Consider the following 9,748-nt stretch of genomic DNA (forward strand, 5'->3'; position numbering starts at 1 on the left):
ATGAGAGTAAGCCGCCGACTGACACTCTCGACTGATGCTCTACAGGGGACTGCGCTGCCAGCATTTGTGGACATTGTGTTTTCTGTTTGCACATCCCATCATGTCTACACAGCGTCCATCTGTGTCCTGCTTCTGGCGAGAAGAAGCAGGCAGTTACCCTAAAATCAAATTCAGAGTAATTGCCTAACTGTAACTAATATAAGTGTTCTGAGCATCTTTAAGGTAGGTGAGGCGCATTTTTGACTTACGGTATTTTCAACTTATGATGGATTTATCCAGACATAACCCCATTGTAAGTTGAGAAACAGCTGTATTCATTCATTATGGAGATTTTTGAGGGCCAACTGAGATATGGAAACAAGAGACATAATTCCTTCTGGGGTAGCCTGTCACTGAGTGGCCCCAGCTTTTAATACCCCTGGATGGTTCCTTATTAGTGAGTCTAGGTGTAATCATGTGACTTGTTTGGCCAATGGGACAATAACAAACGCGACACGAGAAGAGGGTGGAAAAGTGCTTGCATATTGGATCTTGCCCTGTCTCTTTGCTGGAAACTTCCATCACCCATGAACAAAGCCGAACTGATCTGAAGGATGAGAGGTCTCATTCATTCCAGGTATCTCGATTATCTCAGCCATCTTGGCCGAGGCCCCAGACGTGAAGGAGAGGCCACCAGACCCCATTTGGCCAGCCAGCCAAGCTGGCCTCAACCAGAAAAACTGCCTGCGCCGTGCTAGTTCTTGGGTCTGGAGAGGACACAGATGTGCGCACCAGCAATGACACAGAGCGCGGCTGTGACTCTGTGAGGGGCAGGTGCTGGGGGCGGCGCCGGGACTTGGAGAAGGGGTGGCCCCTGGCACAGTGGATAAGCAGGAGGCGGAGGGTGGCCCAGGGTCGAGGAGCAGCTTGGGCGCAGGGCAGAGGTGGGCAGAGCGTGGAGTCGGAGGGCGCTATGGGGACTGTCCTGCTGCCAGAGGGCATGTGCATAGCCAGGCGTTCCCTGAAACCAGCCCGTCTTAGCCCTTGTACTTTGTACAGCCAAGCGAGTACAGACAGGAACATACATACATGGATGCGGAAAACACAGGGTAATGATTCGCCAGCTGATCGACTTCTCAAAATTCTATTTTTTAAATCAATTGATATATTTTTTACTTTTCAGGTTCTTATGACTTCACCATTTCTCTACTTTTGCTTGCTCTCCCCCTTTTGGCGTGAGGGCAGATCTGTTTACCGAATCAGTTTTGCGAGCAAGCCTGAGGCTCTTTTAAAAAATGTCTTCCTCAGGGCCAGAAAGAACATATTTGTATAATATAGATCACCCAGACCCCCTTCCGATCCCCAAGTTAGACAATTTGTACTGGTAGCCCTCCGGTCTCCCGGGCCCTGCAGGAGATTTAAAATAATTTGAAAGCGTTAACTTTATGTTGCCAGTTATTAAGCTGTTTCTCTCCCTCTCTTCTCTCTCTCCTCTCTTTCTCTCTCTGTCTCTCTGAGTCTGTCTCTCTGTCTCTCTCTCCCTCTGTCTGTCTCTCTCTTTCTCTCTTCTCTCTTCTCTCTCCTCTGTCTCTCTGTCTCTCTCTGTCTCTCTCTGTTTCTCCCTGTCTCTCCCTGTCTCTGTCTCTGTCTCTCTCTTCCTCCCTTAGTTTTGCAGTTCCTCGGAAGCACTGGAAAACACGGTTTGCGGGTTTGCGGCGGAATGTCTCTTCCCCCAGTCCCTCTGGATGCCAGTGGCAACATGGCATGCTCCGTGCTTTTTGGAATAGAGCCCTGGGCCCAGCAGCCAACGGGGACGGGATAACGGTGATCAAACAGGACCTTCAGCTGTCATATCCAGAATGTCACACCCCATGCTCGGAAAAAATCTCTTCACTCACGCTGAATATTGCTTTTGCTGTCGCCTTTCTTGACCCCTTCTGTCATAATGCATAACAATTCACACTTTAGTGTAGTGTGAACATTTTTTGTTTCTTTTTTTTCACGGACATCCTGAAGGAGAGTAATTGCTGAGTGTTCCCCCGACATGCTGTGAGAAAGCACATTTTGATATGACCGTGGTTTTCTTTTCTCTGTTTAATCCACATTTTGATCTGCTTACTGGACAGAAGGCAGGGAGGCCAAGAAGCATCTCTGTGATCCTTGAAGGGATGGTGTAGGGCTGGGGCTGCTGTCTTAGACGAAGTTTTCATATGAATTGCAAATGTCTGGGCCAGAAATTGTCAATAGGTGTTATCAGAAATTGGCACCTTAAGAGCAAGAATGCATTTGTCGGGGCCTTGGCTGGGGTGCTAGACTGTCCCGACCCGCGGGACTTGTTATTCGTGGGGGCGAGGAAGACCCAGCCTGTAAAGAAAAACGGGCGGAGAAAAAGGAGCGGAGGCAAGACAGTGTTCTGATCAAGCCTCAAATTTTATTTTCGGATAACAAGCATATTTATACAGCAAGAACAAAGGGGGGCAGGCAAAGGGTACCTGTTGCAATATGATTGGTCTTCAGCTGGTGGTGTGAGGAGCGGTAAGGACAGGGGGAAGTACGAGGTAGGGGGGAGAGCAGGAGCCTATCAGCACCTTTGGTGGTCAGCCAGCTTCTCGGAAAGACTTGTTTATCATGGGTTTGGTTCTCAGTCTGAGGGCTTGAGAGACCAAGGGCGCAGCTCCCAACATCTCCTCCCTTTCTATTTTAGAAAGGTGGGCCTTAACCGAATGGGGGAACATTGACCTGGTTCCTCCCGTGGGCTATATACGCCCATCTATTGTTGGCTCTTGGTATCTTTTGGGGAGGAGAGGCAGAGCCGGTTTTAAATGGTGGTTTAGATACCAACCTCTATGCAAACCAGGTATGTTCTCAGGGAAAAACAGAGGGGACCCTCTGATGGGGGTCTTCCCTTGCAGTAGCTTTGCATCTGCACCCATCTCGATGCCCATACCTTCCCTTGGTCTATCAAAAGGTGAAGGTAGACATTCCTCTGTCTCTTATGTCGTTCCCCGTAGGGAGGGAGCGTTTTATCGCCACCCGAGTCTGGAATACCAAGGTTTGTGAATATCTTCAATGAGGGTGGAAAAGTGGAGGGCGGTGCTGGGGTCTTCAGGGGGCTCTTCGACGTTAAGGCGGTGATAGTAAACTGTGAGAGATTTTTGCAGCAAAGCGTCTACTTGTTTTTCAACAAGATCTGTTATGCGTCTGAAAGCCCAGGGCCCAAAGGTTAAAAGAAGCAGCAAGCCAACCAGGGGCCCTAACAAACTGGGTAGTAAGGTGGAAAACAAAGGAGAGGTAGAGAACCAGTTTTTGTACCAAGATTCATCCTTTTCTCTCTGTTTCTGTCTGGCTTCTAAGCTTTTTTTGACTTTGTCTATGCTGTCTTGGACTAATCCTGTCCTGTCTTTATAAAAACAGCACTCCTCTTTAAGGGCGGCACACAGTCCCCCATCCTTAAGGAATAAAAGGTCAAGGCCTCTGCGATTTTGTAATACTACTTCTGAGAGGGACACCAGAGACTCTTTCAGGTTGTTGAGACCTTCTTGTAAGGCCTGGATATCTTTATCTATTGCCAGACTAAGAGTAAATAATTGTTGTCTTGTGGATACAATAGAGGCTATACTTGTCCCTGCACCGGTGGCTCCCAGGCCAAGAAGGACAGCAAGGGTGATTGCTGTTACAGGTTCTCTTTTTGAGCGCGGGGAATAGAATAAAAAGGAATTAAGTCTGTGGGGGGACGAATAGAGATTCGGAGTACTAGCATAACTACCACACAATATTCATGATTTTGCGTTAATAACAGAGGGACGATAAGGGTGTTATTCCAAATGAGCAAGCAAAATAGGTTCCATTAGGGGCTACCATGAATTGATAGGAAGTATTAGGTGCAAGAGAGGAATTACAAATAGGACTTAGTTCAGGGGGGAGGAGCAAGTCGGAGCCATGAACACAAACGCCAATTCCAGACAACTGAGATAGCGTTTGCCCAGGAGAGACCTGTGCCTGGGGAAGGCCTATCCAGCGCGTGAGGCCCGAGTCATTAGTATAAATGATTTCTTGAGTTATAATTGCGATGCCCTCATAAAAAGGGGGGACAGGTGAAAAACAAATCCAACAGGTTTCATAAGATGAATTTGTAAGAGATAAGGCTGTGGCATTTGCTAAAGACATTAGGGTGCTATCCGTGGAAGGCCCGGCAGGGGGTAGGAAGGCTTGGAATGGAGTGTGTTGGGTAAAAGGAGAGCTGTAACTATTATAAGTGGGTATGGGAGAACTTCGGGGACGAGGGGGAGCAGGATACAGGGCTTTATTCTGCCCTAGGATAATTTTATTTTCCGTATTGGGTATTTTTTTTGGTTAGCCTAACCTTAAACGTGAGGCCCGAGTCCGTCCCACTCACGTGAATCCGTAGACCCCATTCGTGCCCTCTCAACCATCCTTCAAGGGGGGCCTTTTTTCCGGCCTCAGTAAATGTAATAATAAGAGGGGTGCACCATCCTTTTGTCTGATGACTTTTTTGGCATTCTGTTGTAACTGTGGAGGTGTCATTACGTTTAGAGTTATGCCATCCTTTTTTTATAAAAATATAATCCCAAGTGGAGCTAGGATGCCAGTAGGCGTCACCTGTAGTCTCACAGCCCCAAGAGGCACAGAAAAAGGATTCTTTATAGCCACACCTGTAATTAAGGGCCCTATCTCTGTGTCCACCTGGACAGACATAAAAGTCGGACTCCCTAAGGCGAGTTCTCCTTAGGGCTGAATTACATCCCGCAGGGGCATAAAATTGGTCATTAGCACTAGGAGCTTGGGGCGCCTCAGAGAGGGGAAGGTATGTATCTGGCAGTCCCCAACCTGGGGACGCCCCTGCGGCTAGGCGACAGAGGTCTGGGGTGAGTGAATTCCAAGGTGTGGTAGCCGCCAGTGAGGAGGCAGAAAAGGCGACATCGCCTGCTTCATTAATAATCTGCCAGGTGTAATTAAATATTTGATGGGCTAAATTCGAGGGCAGCAGTATACAAAGTAAAAGTAGGAACATATCGTTAAGACTGTGAAAGGCTTGTAGGCTTTTGGGACTAGGAAGTACCTCTTTCTGTTGGGTGTGATTGACCTGGTTAAATGCAGGTGCAGAGTGTGCAGACCCCTAAAAAGGTTAAATTACCTAGTAGCAGGGCCAACCTGCATTTGAGGGGGATTGCTGGGTCGACACAAAGCAGGGTCAGATTCAGGATGAGGAGGAAGCTACGGCAAGGACAAGAGTGGCGGGGGACCAATCGCGGCAGTTCATATTTTTTCTTGTGATCCTCCGGTAACTTTCTGCAAAAGAACACATGGTGAACAGGATTCTCAGGGTTTTGGATCCCTGGGTAGGTTATAAAGTTTGATTAATCGGTCCGGAAGCCATCTAGCATTTTGTGCTTGGGTGTCATAGACGCAAGCATGTCCTTTTCCCCAGATGAGGATGGGGTCAGGGCCTTGCCATTTGTTGGAGAGGGGGTCTCTCCACATGGCCTGTGCATAATCAGTAGCTGTAGACGGATGCCAAAGGCGGTCGGCAGCAGACTTGCCTGTGGCATCTAACGTTAAAAAATTTAGGACAAACAATGCATGATTTAACAGTGTTTTAGAGTTACCTGTTTTATTGTATATGACTTCTCCCCCAGACTGTAATTTAAAGAGCATATTTTTAAGAGTTTGATGTGCTCTTTCAACAATACCTTGTCCCTGGGGATTATAGGGGGTACCTGTGATATGTTTGATGCCTAACTGGGCACAAAACTGTTTAAAGCCAGTGCTACTATAGCCAGGGCCGTTGTCTGTCTTAAGAATTTTGGGTTGGGGGGTAGTCTGAATGGCAGCCCCTACGGCAAGATGTACAGCCTGGGACACTTTGGATGTAAGCGGGTCCAAGGCAAGGTGCATAGCCTGAGACATTTTAGATGTAAATGGATCTACATTGCGACACATACGGAGCATCTCATCAAGGGTTTTATCTCTAGTTTTACCGCGGAGAACTGCTGGACAAGAGGCGTTAGCATTTTCATAGGCCAATTGTTTGACTAATCTATCATTGGATGCCTCACCTCCCAGCGTTCTCTCAGCTGCCTCTAAAAGTCTGCTGACAAACTCACTATAATCTTCTTGGGGTCCTTGAATAATTTTTGTTAATGGGGTGGTGGCTGCTCCTGTGATGGGAAGTGCTCGCCAAGCGCCAAGGGCAGCACTTGTAGTTTGTGACAAGAGGGCAGATGGGAAGCGCCTTTGTTTAGCTTCAGCTGTATATTTTCCCTGTCCGGCAAGTTTTTCAAAGGTCCAAGTTGCAGAGGGGGAACAGGGGTCTCTTAAATTAATGACCGCCGTGGACTGGCAGCATTCTAAAAAGTCTGCCCTCCATGTTAGAAACTGTCCACGGGTAAGCACGGCCTGAACAATGCGGAACCATTCACTAGGGAGAAGTTGACCACCACGAGACAGGGTTTCTAAAACGGACAGGGTGTAAGGAGCATTAGGCCCATATGTTTTAACAGCCATGTTTAGTTCTTTTAAATTTTTAAACTGTAACTTATGAAATTCCCTGTGTTTAGTAGTAGGGGCGGGCTGTTCCTCATCCTCACTTTCGTTTTCTTGGGCATTTTCATTGTCGTCCTCTGAGTCCGTAGCGGGGGCTTCTGAGGTGGCCTCTGAGGTGGAAGTAGGGGGAGGACTAGCGCGAGTGGACCGAGTAAGGACGGGAAAGGTTAAATTTTTACTTTTGGGTGTTTTATTAGTTATCTTTTTAGAAGGTTTTGAGGGAGGGTCAAAGACTGTATTTTGAAGGGTAGCTTGTAGGGAAGTTAGCTCAGCGGACATTTTTAAAATTTGTTTTACCTTTATTATCTGAGTTGAGAGCCTCTTTTCAGCTTCAGAGAGCGTAGAGGGTGAAAGCATAGGGGGCAGGAGGGCGAGGGTACAGGACTGGGAGACATATGGAGGGGGCCTCTGTAGGGGCGCTGAAGGCCAGTCTGGGTTATGATGTCGTGCAGCCTCATCCTCTAAGATGGCTGCATCTCCGGGGTCCAGGGGAGTATCCCCCGGATCTTTAGCAATCATAGGAAGTGTCATTTGGGCCTCCGAAGGGGGGTGTTCTTTGGGGAGAGGGGGGTACAAACAACCCGTGGGGGTGATCGGTGAATGATCGGTCATGTTTATTATCACCGAGGGAGACTTAGAGGGGGGTTTTTCAGCGGGGATGGAGGCGACTGAAGTCGCCCGAGGTAAAGGCCGGAGGCAGTACTCAGCAACCGACAATAGTTGTTGTTTATCTGGGTCATCTGACGCTGCCTCTACTATGTCTCTAATAAGTCCCCAATACGAAAAAACAGTAGCAGGGACGGCATCAGGTCCCTCTCGATGTAATTTATCATTTAGATCTCTCCCTACCTTCTGCCATTTTTTGCAGTGTATTTCTGGCCCGTTGACTATGAACCATGGACAAACCTCATCAACAAATATAAAAAACTCTACAAGATCCTTTTTTCTTAACTCGAACTCCTCTTTCTCTAAGGGATTCCTTAAGATCTCTTATAAAGACCGCTTCCTTTGACAATTTGTGGCCCATTTCTCGGAGACGGACGAGGGGGTACTTACCAAGGACGAGAAACTCTCATGAGCGGTGAAAGCAGTCCTCAAACTTCAAAGTAATGGGGGGCCCGGGCGTCAGGGGTCTATCCAGGGGTCCGTCTCGGCGAGGGTCTGTGCCTCGAGCCCCACGTTGGGTGCCACTTGTCCCGACCCGCGGGACTTGTTATTCGTGGGGGCGAGGAAGACCCAGCCTGTAAAGAAAAACGGGCGGAGAAAAAGGAGCGGAGGCAAGACAGTGTTCTGATCAAGCCTCAAATTTTATTTTCGGATAACAAGCATATTTATACAGCAAGAACAAAGGGGGGCAGGCAAAGGGTACCTGTTGCAATATGATTGGTCTTCAGCTGGTGGTGTGAGGAGCGGTAAGGACAGGGGGAAGTACGAGGTGGGGGGGGAGAGCAGGAGCCTATCAGCACCTTTGGTGGTCTGCCAGCTTCTCGGAAAGACTCACTAGACCATGGCTATGACGTTTAGCCTTACAGAAAAGAGCACCAACTTTACTATTCCACCCCACCCCAAATCCTTTCTGGCTCACACTCTGAGTATCTGGCCATCTGCCTAATGGAAATGTTTCATACCCTGCTGAAAGAATTAGTATTATCAATAATATTCTTAGGCAACAGGCAAGAGCCAAGATCTTGTCTTTTTTCCCGCCCCCCTCTTTAATTCCTCCCCCTTCCACCCCTTATCTATGGATGTTGTTATTTCCCCTTTAAGAACTGGATCCCTGAAGGTGGGGCTCTCCTCCCACACATTCCTGGGAGAGATTCCAGCCCTGGGCTGAGCCAGGGCTGGTCGCCAGCCGGGCTTCCCCAGGGGGCGGGGCCTGGCGCATGGGTGTATGGTCCATGGCTCCACCTGGGGCATGAACCCAGGACCTTCTGCATGTAAAGCAGATGTGCTAACCACTACACTATGGAGCCACCCCAAGATCTAGTCTCTTAAAAATTTCACTAATATATAGGTTTTTTATTGCTAAGTAACAAATTATCCTAATACTAAATGTCTTAACGCAACAAACCTTTCTTATCTCCTATAGTTCCGGTGGGTCAGGGATCTAAGACTGATTTAACTGGGTAGTTCTGGCTCAGAGTCTCTCATGAGGTTACAGAAAGACGTTGGCCTGGGTTTGCTTGGGGCTGAGCATCTGATTGCAAGATGGCTCCCTCCTGTGACTGTTGGCAAGAGGCAGCAATAATAGGACTTTGATACTGAAAGAAAGCTTTCTAAGCCAAAGTTCTTGTCAAGGAGCCAGTGGAGGGCTCAGCATGGTGGATCTAAGCAAAGAGGAAAGTCGCTGGTGAACTGGTCCAGGGAAGGAGCAGGGAACAATGCAGGCAGTTCAACCGAGAGGGAAGATAAGATAAATTAAGGTTAGAGAGTCCTAAAGAGCATTGTTATGGAGCCGCTGTCTTCCTGGGCACAGAAAGGTCTCATTTCAAAGTAGGAGCACACACCCTGGGCAAGAGGTTTGGCAATTTGATGGAGAGGGTGTTGAGTAGGATGAAATGTGTTCAGCACCAGAGATAAGAGCTTGACAATGACCTCCTTCTCTACCACTCACAGCAAACTATGGGATGGAGTAGGGGATGAACCAGGTGTAAGTCGCTGCCGGAAAGAGAGGTGAGTGAAAACTACTCACGAGCAAAAGGGCAGGATTAAATGGCTGCATTTCATTTCCTATGAACTGCAGCATATTCTAGCGTTTATGTACAAGACATGCAGCCGTGTTCTCTGAAGTAACATTAACATACTAGCACCGGCCCCCAAACGTTAGCAGACGTATTCCTAGTGGGGAACTAATTGAAGGAGGACTCTCATTCAACACACCATCTTATACGTAAGAAAGAAACTGAGGTTCTAGGAGGAGGTTAACTGATATCTGGAGGCCACTGAGCTGAGTAGCAAATCTGCTACTGGGCCTTCTATTTTCTGCCCCATAGGCCTGAGACTCTTTTCATTATATTACTAGAGAGATTCCTGCAAGGTTTTAGAAGACAATGGGCTGCCTTATTTCAATTACCCTGGGAAAATGCAGCTCTGAGCTGCTCTGTGGCTGGAAGCACCCTTTTATCGGCAGACCTGAGGGCAAGGAGATGGAAAAGGATTGTTCAGGCTCGTAATGGCTCTCCCTCCACTTGTCCCGTGACACCCC

General features: G+C 48.1%; 1 long non-coding RNA gene and 1 other non-coding gene across 2 annotated transcripts; both read right to left on the minus strand.

The window, feature by feature from the left end:
* Positions 1–3,161: 3,161 nt before the first annotated feature.
* LOC118603852 lies at positions 3,162–7,830 on the minus strand. Its single transcript, XR_004951363.1, has 2 exons — positions 7,600–7,830; positions 3,162–5,289 (listed from the first exon to the last, which is right to left on the minus strand). It is a non-coding gene; the product is annotated as an uncharacterized LOC118603852 (long non-coding RNA).
* A 612-nt stretch (positions 7,831–8,442) lies between these two features.
* TRNAV-UAC lies at positions 8,443–8,516 on the minus strand. Its single transcript has one exon. It is a non-coding gene; the product is annotated as a tRNA-Val (tRNA).
* Between the last annotated feature and the right edge of the window lie 1,232 nt (positions 8,517–9,748).

Source organism: Rousettus aegyptiacus, unplaced genomic scaffold (genome assembly GCF_014176215.1).
Source record: "Rousettus aegyptiacus isolate mRouAeg1 unplaced genomic scaffold, mRouAeg1.p scaffold_m13_p_1, whole genome shotgun sequence".
NCBI classification, from domain to species: Eukaryota; Metazoa; Chordata; class Mammalia; order Chiroptera; family Pteropodidae; genus Rousettus; species Rousettus aegyptiacus.